Consider the following 9,172-nt stretch of genomic DNA (forward strand, 5'->3'; position numbering starts at 1 on the left):
TACTGTCGTGAAATAAAATCTATAAAATACAAGTTATCTTTCAAAAGCACTACACTTACCCAAATTATTGATGACATGTTGACCCGATATGACAAATACACAGGTAATACCTTGCACAGACCATCGTCGCCATGTATTTTATCCTAAAACGTGGTGCCGCCCATAGTGAATGGACAACCGCAACCCAAGTCTCGCGACGTGTCTCGATATGCGCGAGTTGCAAATCCCTGTAGTATACTGGCAAAGAGGCTGGCACACCTGGACTTGAGTTCGTGTTGGAAAGAAGAGACGATCGGATCGGTGTGATTTACTAGGTAAATATCTGGATTATTTCATTACTTCCAAATTAATTCACATGAAAAAGCAGTTACTGGACAAAACATCAGCAGAGAATAATTTACAGTACGTATATATATACGTAGATGCCGGTAGAACTACTGTTCTATTTATAGCTTACACAGTTTTGTAATCCCGAAATTTCTAACATAATCGTTGTCTGAATTGAAATCTTGCGCTAATTTATATGATGTTGTTTTGGAAAGTACATCTATGAAATTTCTGTTAGGATTAGGATTAGGATATTTTCAATGCCTGTTATATTGGATATGTTATACGATTGAGTACTGTAACTACATGTCTACTGGGGGGGTTTTCATTTAGCCTATAAATAGGATTACCTATAAATAGCTACTCAAGAATAAGGATGGACCGAGTCACGGTCATATACATCTCGAAACTATTCCGTCGATAATTCTCATATAAATAAAATATAACTGGATGACGGAAGGCACGATTTAGTTTCGGTTAGTTTAAATCCTTTTTGTTGCAAGCATTTTTACATGGGGGGCGAACAAGAACAGAGGATTTATTAATTTACTAGAACTTATATATACCAACTGAGTTAGCTTTATTCAATGTCTTTACTAGCTGTGTGGTATGTGTACATGACTGCTTTCATTTGTAAATAACACAATAATTGTTAATTATTTATTAAAAAACAACAGCTAGACTATATATCCCACGTTTTGTACCCCCGACGTGTTTTTGTCAATATATGCAGACATGTACAATACAAACATATAAACAACATGTTCAATGAGTTTTGATTCCAATTATGAGATTGCTAAATCAGGTGTAAAAAGTGGGGATGATACACAGCTGGGTTTGCATACATGTTACACAAACGCGTGTATTAATACCAGTTTCAGTTTCTTTCTTTTCGAGACACCGCCATCCGACTTTTAGGTTAAATGTCGAACAATTACATCATGTAGTACATGTATAAGAAATTATTAAACAAATTTAAGTTAAGTGGAGAGTGGGCTTACAAAGTACATAAGTGGTTTTCCATATCAGACATTGATTATAAATACTTTCCGCGATTACATAATTCTTTTACAGTATTACTTTAGTACTCAATACTTTCGTTAATTTAAAAACATTAGGACTTCTGTGATGGAATCGCTTGATATATTTACATCTCAGGTCTTGATATAATGAACATTTTAGGATAAAGTGAAATTCATCTTTTATTACCGGAAGCACAGTGTGTACACAATCTATTCTGTCGAACAACAATGTTCCGTCTACCCACTTCAATATTTAAGTTACGAAACGACAATCTAAAACATGTAATAAAACGTTTGTACTTTGGTTCTATAGATTTACATAAGTAAAATTGAAGACAAAATTATCAATAAGGTGCTGGAATAAATAGCCTTTAGATGACCTTGATACATTTATTTGTTTTCAAACATATTCCAAACCAAGACTAGACAACTCATGCTTAATATGAACTATCCAGCCATCATTTACATTAACACATTCATCATAACATGATTTTAATATACAGTTGTCACGTGCACTCTGTTTCATCTTTAAGCAAGTATCTAAATATCCTTAATTTTCTAGTAGTCGGGTATATTACGTTGTAACTAAGTCTAACATTTGCTAAGTTGTATGACTGTAATTACCCTGGGGTTCCTCCAGGGGCTAATTAGGGCGTGGCTTATATACTTTGCAGGTGTAAAATTCTCTTACATTTAACAACATTTTTTCTTTGGGTTCAGGTGTTGGAATCAAATACTCTTCATTATTGAGGATAACTCATTTGCCTTTGGGGAGAAGTGATACTGTAGTTTACTGTTGATTGATCTTCGTTACATTGATGTTTTGGTCAAAATCATTCAAGTTTATGGTTTCTAGGTCACCTGAGACGAAGTCTAAAGTGACCTGTTCTAATCGCCTTTTGTCCGTCATCATGCGTCGTCCGTCGTGCGTCCGTAAACAATTTACATTTTCGACTTCTTCTCAGAAACCGCTGATACCATTTCAATAAACTTTTGCAGGAACCTTCCTTGGTCAAATATACTCAAAAAATGTAAATTAAATGGTTCCCACCACCAGGGGCTCTAAGGGGCAGGGCTAAAAGGGGTCAAATTGGCTTAATTTTTTAAAATCTTCTTCTCCAGACCCAGATATGCTGAAAACCAATACTCTTCAGAGGTGAAAGGGTCTTGATCATGAGGTACTTTATCAAAATTGTGAATTTCATGACCCTCGAGCTTCACGTTTGCCCATGGAGGGGATGAAATTTACTATAGTTTATGTAGGAAAATCCAACTTTTGGGTATATTTTATTCATTTTCTACTGGAAATCATTCAAACTTGATTTACATTATAACCATGAGATTACAATTTGATACTTTGACATTTTTAACCCTTTCTCATCCCCAGGGGTTGAGCCCAAATGGGGTCATATAGCCAGAAATTTCAACAGTCATCTTCTCCAGACCGAGATAGGCTGGAAACCAATACTCGTCATAGATGGAATTGTCTTGAGGTGCTTTATCAAAATTGTGAATTTCATGACCCCCCGACTCCATTTTTGCCCCTGGGGAGGGGGCGAAGTTTACTATACTTTATATAGGAAAATGATACTTTTGGGTATGTTTGGTTCATTTTCAATTGGAAATTATTGAAACTTGACAGCCATATAACTATGAAATGATGGTTTGATACTTTGCCCCTGGGGAGAGGGTGAAATTTATTATAGTTTATGTAGGAAAATCCAACTTTTGGGTATATTTTGTTCATTTTCAACTGGAAATCATTCAAACTTGATTTACATTATAACAATGAAATTACAGTTTGATACTTTGACATTTTTAACCCTATCTCATCCCCAGGGGCTGAGGGGCTGAGCCCAAATGGGGTCATATAGCCAGAAATTTCAACAGTCACCTCTCCAGACTGAGATAGGATGGAAACCAATACTTGTCATAGATGGGGTCAAATTGGCTTAAATTAAAAAATCTTATCCAGACCAAGATATGCTGGAAACAAATGATCTACATAGATAGAAAGGTCTTAAAGCACTTTATTCCCTGGGGATGGGGTAAAGTTTACTAAAGTTATATAGAAAATTATACTTTTGGGGTTATTTGGTTCATTTCCAATTGGAAATCATTGAAACTTGATAGACATTATAACTTCGAAATGACAGTTTGATACTGTGACAGTTTGGGCTTTTCTCCAGACTCAGATATGGCTTCATTGACTGAAGTACTATCCATGAACAAGCAATGTCTGACACATGCACAGAAGCAAAATCATAATTTCAAGAAGAATAAACTGGAAAAGAATTAAAATAATGGCGTACACATCCATAGTGTTATTAGCTCACCTGGTCCAAAGGACCATGGTGAGCTTATGCCATACCGCAGCGTCCGTCGTCCGTCTGTCCGACGTCCGTCCATCAACTTTTCCTTTAAACCGCTACTTATCCTGAAAGGCCCTGTAGATTTTGACTTAATTTGGTCTGGAGCATTCTTAGGCCAAGGCGGCTCAATTTTGTTTATAGAGTGGGTGTGGCCCCCTGGGGGCAGAGGGGCGGGGCCCTATAGGGACCTGACATATTCCAGGGTTGTAGAGAGCGAAAGTGAGCGTAACCCTTGGATATCGAGATGTCCATGAAGAAAACTGCACAAAACCTTTGTCATTTGTAAATCATTGAGATATAAGTATCAAGTATAACACGCCGGTGTAATGTTGTATTTAGTGAACATGGGAAATGTTATGTAGATATTATCAGGTCCAACCTAAGAATAAATATTTCGCCTCCCTCGCTCGGCGTTGAGAATTATGTTTTCAAAGACAAAAAACTGGCCTCTTCCTGTAAAAACATAGAATTTGAGACACACCTACATTTTTGTTTCTCTCTGTAATGAAATTAGATCGTGTATCTTTGTCAGTGACCTTTTATAACTATAAAATTGGATATTAAGATGTTTTTGCATTGTCAGTATTGTCAACTTACCGTAATCGTTTTATTGTAATATTCAAAATATATAAAAAAAAAATGTGAATTGAATGTCATTTAATTGGGAGATCGCAGGAAAGAGGTGGATACAAAATCATGCATGGCTGAAATTTATAAAGATATACAAAATACGTTCAGACAGTTTATCATCACTATGTCAAACCCAAGCCCCACATAAATGCACATCACATTCTGTGTAAGGGTGTGGGAAGCAAACAACCACAGTTTTCAAGTGAGACACTGACGTGACGCCGGGGCACAGCAATAGCTCACAGTTACTCGTAACGGACGAGTTAATGAATAATCAGGTACGTGTCGGACTAAATACAACATAATTCATGCCTATGTATATGACGTCGTCCATTTGTAAATGGCATAAAAATTACTTGCAGTAAGCAGGCGCGGATTTAGGGGGGGGGGGGGGGGGCCCCCCCCCCCCCCCCCCCCCTTTTTTTTTGGCGGCGGACTGACCTTTTCCGGGCCAGCCCGAAATGGTCTGATCTGCCGGGAATGGGAACATATTAACATTTTAAAATGCATCAAATAATGCACGGAGCTTGTATAAAAAAAATCTGCATCCTAGCAAATATTGTGGGTTTCTGTTATCTGATATTTTTACTATATTTTCTTTATTAAAACAATATTTGTTGGCATCGCTTCGCTCTTCTACTTCGTATCTTGACCCTAAAGTGTGTTTTTTATTTTACCACCTCCGCAAAACCCCAAGTTGCAACTTGCAACGCTCGGCGGAAATATACTATCATAAGTTGCATAATTATATTAATGACCGCTCGTTATAGATGATCTGAAAATTAATACTTTTTATTGTAACCTTCCTAACGCCCGGGCGATATTAATCATATCAGTAAACGCTTTTTATCTGATGGAAGGTGTAAACCTAACAATGCATTAAAGAACTGATACAGTGTTTCGTGGATATATTTCACAGGCAAATGCAACGCGGACATCAAAAGGTGCCGCACTCTTGTTTTTAAAACAAATACATTGTCCGTCGATACTCACAGTGATTAATAGTAAAACTAAATTGAAATATACTTTTAAAAATTCGAAATTATTTACATCTGGTATCAGGGCTTTCTAACTGTTTAGTTCAGCTATGGCTGTAGAAACAAATGGAGTGGATATTCTATCCACAAATCTAATTACTGCCGTCGTGCTTGATATTGACAAAACCCTATGGAAAGCCATGAAAGCTACAGGGAATGGCGATTGTCTTTACAGCAGCGTTTCCATTTTAATGAAAGGTTAGTAGCTGTCTTCCTTTTATGCTGAGGTATTCTTTAAACAGGCGCAGACCATTTATTTTATTTGGTTTTAATCTTTCAGTTAACTTCATACACAATATTTTTTTTCTAAAGTTTTAACAGCCCTCCTCCCTACACCCCCCCCCCCAAAAAAAAAAAAAAAAAATGGCNGGTCAGAGCCAATGGCAATTTAAGAATGAAAATTTGTTTTTAAAACCGAATATTGTTTTCATATATGCGAAACTAGATTATACTACGTGTCGAGTGACTTAACTTTTCTGGTCCCCACTTTTTAATCTGATCAAGAAATATTTTTCAAATTGCATTGACATTTTTGTGTATACATATAATATGTAGCTAGGCAACACACATATTTGACTGACCAGGAATTTTCTCTTGTTAATTAAACATAAAAACAATCCTCAGAACACGGGAAATCGCTTCTGAGACGTTCTAGAAAACACATTTTTATTTGGGGGGGGGATCATCCAAACCCCCCTTACGGGAGGGGGAAGACCCACTCCCATACCCTCCCCCTCCTCGCTCTACGCGCTCGGGGTGCTGCCTTTGGCAGCACACCGTTGACTATTGAAAACAAATCTCGGCCCCCCCCTTTTAGGAAATCCTGGATCCGCCCCTGGTAAGGGTTAATTCAGGATGAAAGAGATATTCAGCGTTTTAGTTATCAATTCGTGTAGATATATAGAAACAAACCCCAGTTATACGCTTGTAATGAATTAACATTCAATGAGAGATTTATCAAAATCGTTTATGAAATAGGGACAGAACTTGTGTTTTTATGTTGCGCTCTGGCGAGCCTCGGCAAAGAATTTTGATATATGAATTTACATTTGCAGGCCGTATCCCTGAAATTTTTCATTTAAAAAAAAAAAAAAAAAATGCTTTACCACATTAAAGAATTGGACCCAAGTCTAGAATGGACGGTAACACAGATTTGTAACCCTACTAGGGCCTAGTCACGTGCATTATATTGAAGAGAGGTATCATATTTGCCCATTTTTTTAAATATATGTATATGACTATTTTCAAATTATAAAACATAATTTGTAATATTGTGTCATTACTTTTTATAGAGGTCACTCCTTGTGCTATTATTAGGTAGGGGAAGTTCCAAAATACCAAAAATCACCGTACAGTTTTTTTGTCACATAGTTTGTGATTAGAAAATAGATTTCCACTTACAAAACGTAATACGTATTGCATTGCCTATGGTGTCACTCTTTCAACGTGAAATAACTGATTAGAGAATACTTGTGAATGTATTGAGATCAGTTACAATTAAGTGGGGTGTTTTTTTGTCTTGAATCATCACACTGAGATTAAATTTATCTAGTGACGACTAAACATGCTAGATGTTATGTTGTTAATTTCAGGTCATTTTCATTAGTTATGTGTGAATACAAATTATCGAATTGATTTATGAATGTTTAATGTATGTTTGTCATTTAAACTAGCATGTAAAATTATGTTATGGCACATAAAAAACACGGCTTGTTTTCTAAAAAGATTCAAAATTTGTATTTATACATTTGTAACTACAAAGTAGCTTGAAGGCAAAACAATGAAACACAGTGAAATACATACATAGACAGGTACATGTAGAAAAGTCGCAAGATGATAGCTTATATTTCTAATATACATTAACATGAACAAAATAAACATATATCTATTTAAAATTCATGTACTGTTTAAGGAAGCAGATAAAGGGTGGGGCAATGCTTTTTTATTCTTAAAATATTTTTTTCATCACTTTTGTAGAATTTTGTATAAAATTTGATTTGTAAAATTGCATCATTCCTATTAATAGAGGCCATTATTAGGTAGGGGAAGTTCCAAAATACCAAAAATCACCGTACAGTTTTTTTGTCACATAGTTTGTGATTAGAAAATAGATTTCCACTTACAAAACGTAATACGTATTGCATTGCCTATGGTGTCACTCTTTCAACGTGAAATAACTGATTAGAGAATACTTGTGAATGTATTGAGATCAGTTACAATTAAGTGGGGTGTTTTTTTGTCTTGAATCATCACACTGAGATTAAATTTATCTAGTGACGACTAAACATGCTAGATGTTATGTTGTTAATTTCAGGTCATTTTCATTAGTTATGTGTGAATACAAATTATCGAATTGATTTATGAATGTTTAATGTATGTTTGTCATTTAAACTAGCATGTAAAATTATGTTATGGCACATAAAAAACACGGCTTGTTTTCTAAAAAGATTCAAAATTTGTATTTATACATTTGTAACTACAAAGTAGCTTGAAGGCAAAACAATGAAACACAGTGAAATACATACATAGACAGGTACATGTAGAAAAGTCGCAAGATGATAGCTTATATTTCTAATATACATTAACATGAACAAAATAAACATATATCTATTTAAAATTCATGTACTGTTTAAGGAAGCAGATAAAGGGTGGGGCAATGCTTTTTTATTCTTAAAATATTTTTTTCATCACTTTTGTAGAATTTTGTATAAAATTTGATTTGTAAAATTGCATCATTCCTATTAATAGAGGCCATTATTAGGTAGGGGAAGTTCCAAAATACCAAAAATCACCGTACAGTTTTTTTGTCACATAGTTTGTGATTAGAAAATAGATTTCCACTTACAAAACGTAATACGTATTGCATTGCCTATGGTGTCACTCTTTCAACGTGAAATAACTGATTAGAGAATACTTGTGAATGTATTGAGATCAGTTACAATTAAGTGGGGTGTTTTTTTGTCTTGAATCATCACACTGAGATTAAATTTATTTAGTGACGACTAAACATGCTAAATGTTATGTTGTTAATTTCAGGTCATTTTCATTAGTTATGTGTGAATACAAATTATCGAATTGATTTATGAATGTTTTATGTATGTTTGTCATTTAAACTAGCATGTTAAATTATGTTATGGCACATAAAAAACACGGCTTGTTTTCTAAAAAGATTCAAAATTTGTATTTGCACATTTGTAACTACAAATTAGTTTGAAGGCAAAACAATGAAACACAGTGAAATACATACATAGACAGGTACATGTAGAAAAGTCGCAAGGTGATAGCTTATATTTCTGATATACATTAACATGAACAAAATAAACATATATCTATTTAAAATTCATGTACTGTTTAAGGAAGCAGATAAACGTGGGGGGCAATGCTTTTTTATTCTTAAAATATTTTTTTCATCACTTTTGTAGAATTTTGTATAAAATATGATTTGTAAGATTGCATCATTCCTATTAATAGAGGCCACACCTTGTGCTATTATTAGGCTGGGGGGATTCCAATTATACAAAATGCATACAAAGTGTTTGTTTCATCTATCATGATTTATGATGCACACATAATTTGTGATGAAATGTAAGTTTCTTGTATATTTGTGGATGATATTTTGATCCCATTGCCTCCTAGATATTTCCCAGGTTCCATTGCATTCATCTCTCGTTTAGACATCTAAGTACTTAGTACATAGTATATATACAAACATTTGGATAACTGAATTTCTTTACGAGTTCCCGTATATACGATCATTTGAGGGGGGGGGGGGGGGGGCCCCCAA

At 34.9% G+C, this 9,172-nt stretch overlaps 1 protein-coding gene across 1 annotated transcript in view; it reads left to right on the forward strand.

The window, feature by feature from the left end:
- The first annotated feature begins 221 nt into the window (after window positions 1–221).
- LOC110443898 overlaps window positions 222–9,172 on the forward strand; it is a 36,537-nt gene continuing 27,586 nt past the window's right edge. The window contains exon 1 of the mRNA XM_021488355.1: window positions 222–309. The gene's annotated coding sequence lies outside the window, so the exon portion shown is untranslated. The remainder of the gene's footprint in view (window positions 310–9,172) is intronic.

The sequence above is a fragment of the Mizuhopecten yessoensis genome, unplaced genomic scaffold (genome assembly GCF_002113885.1).
Source record: "Mizuhopecten yessoensis strain PY_sf001 unplaced genomic scaffold, ASM211388v2 scaffold716361, whole genome shotgun sequence".
NCBI classification, from domain to species: Eukaryota; Metazoa; Mollusca; class Bivalvia; order Pectinida; family Pectinidae; genus Mizuhopecten; species Mizuhopecten yessoensis.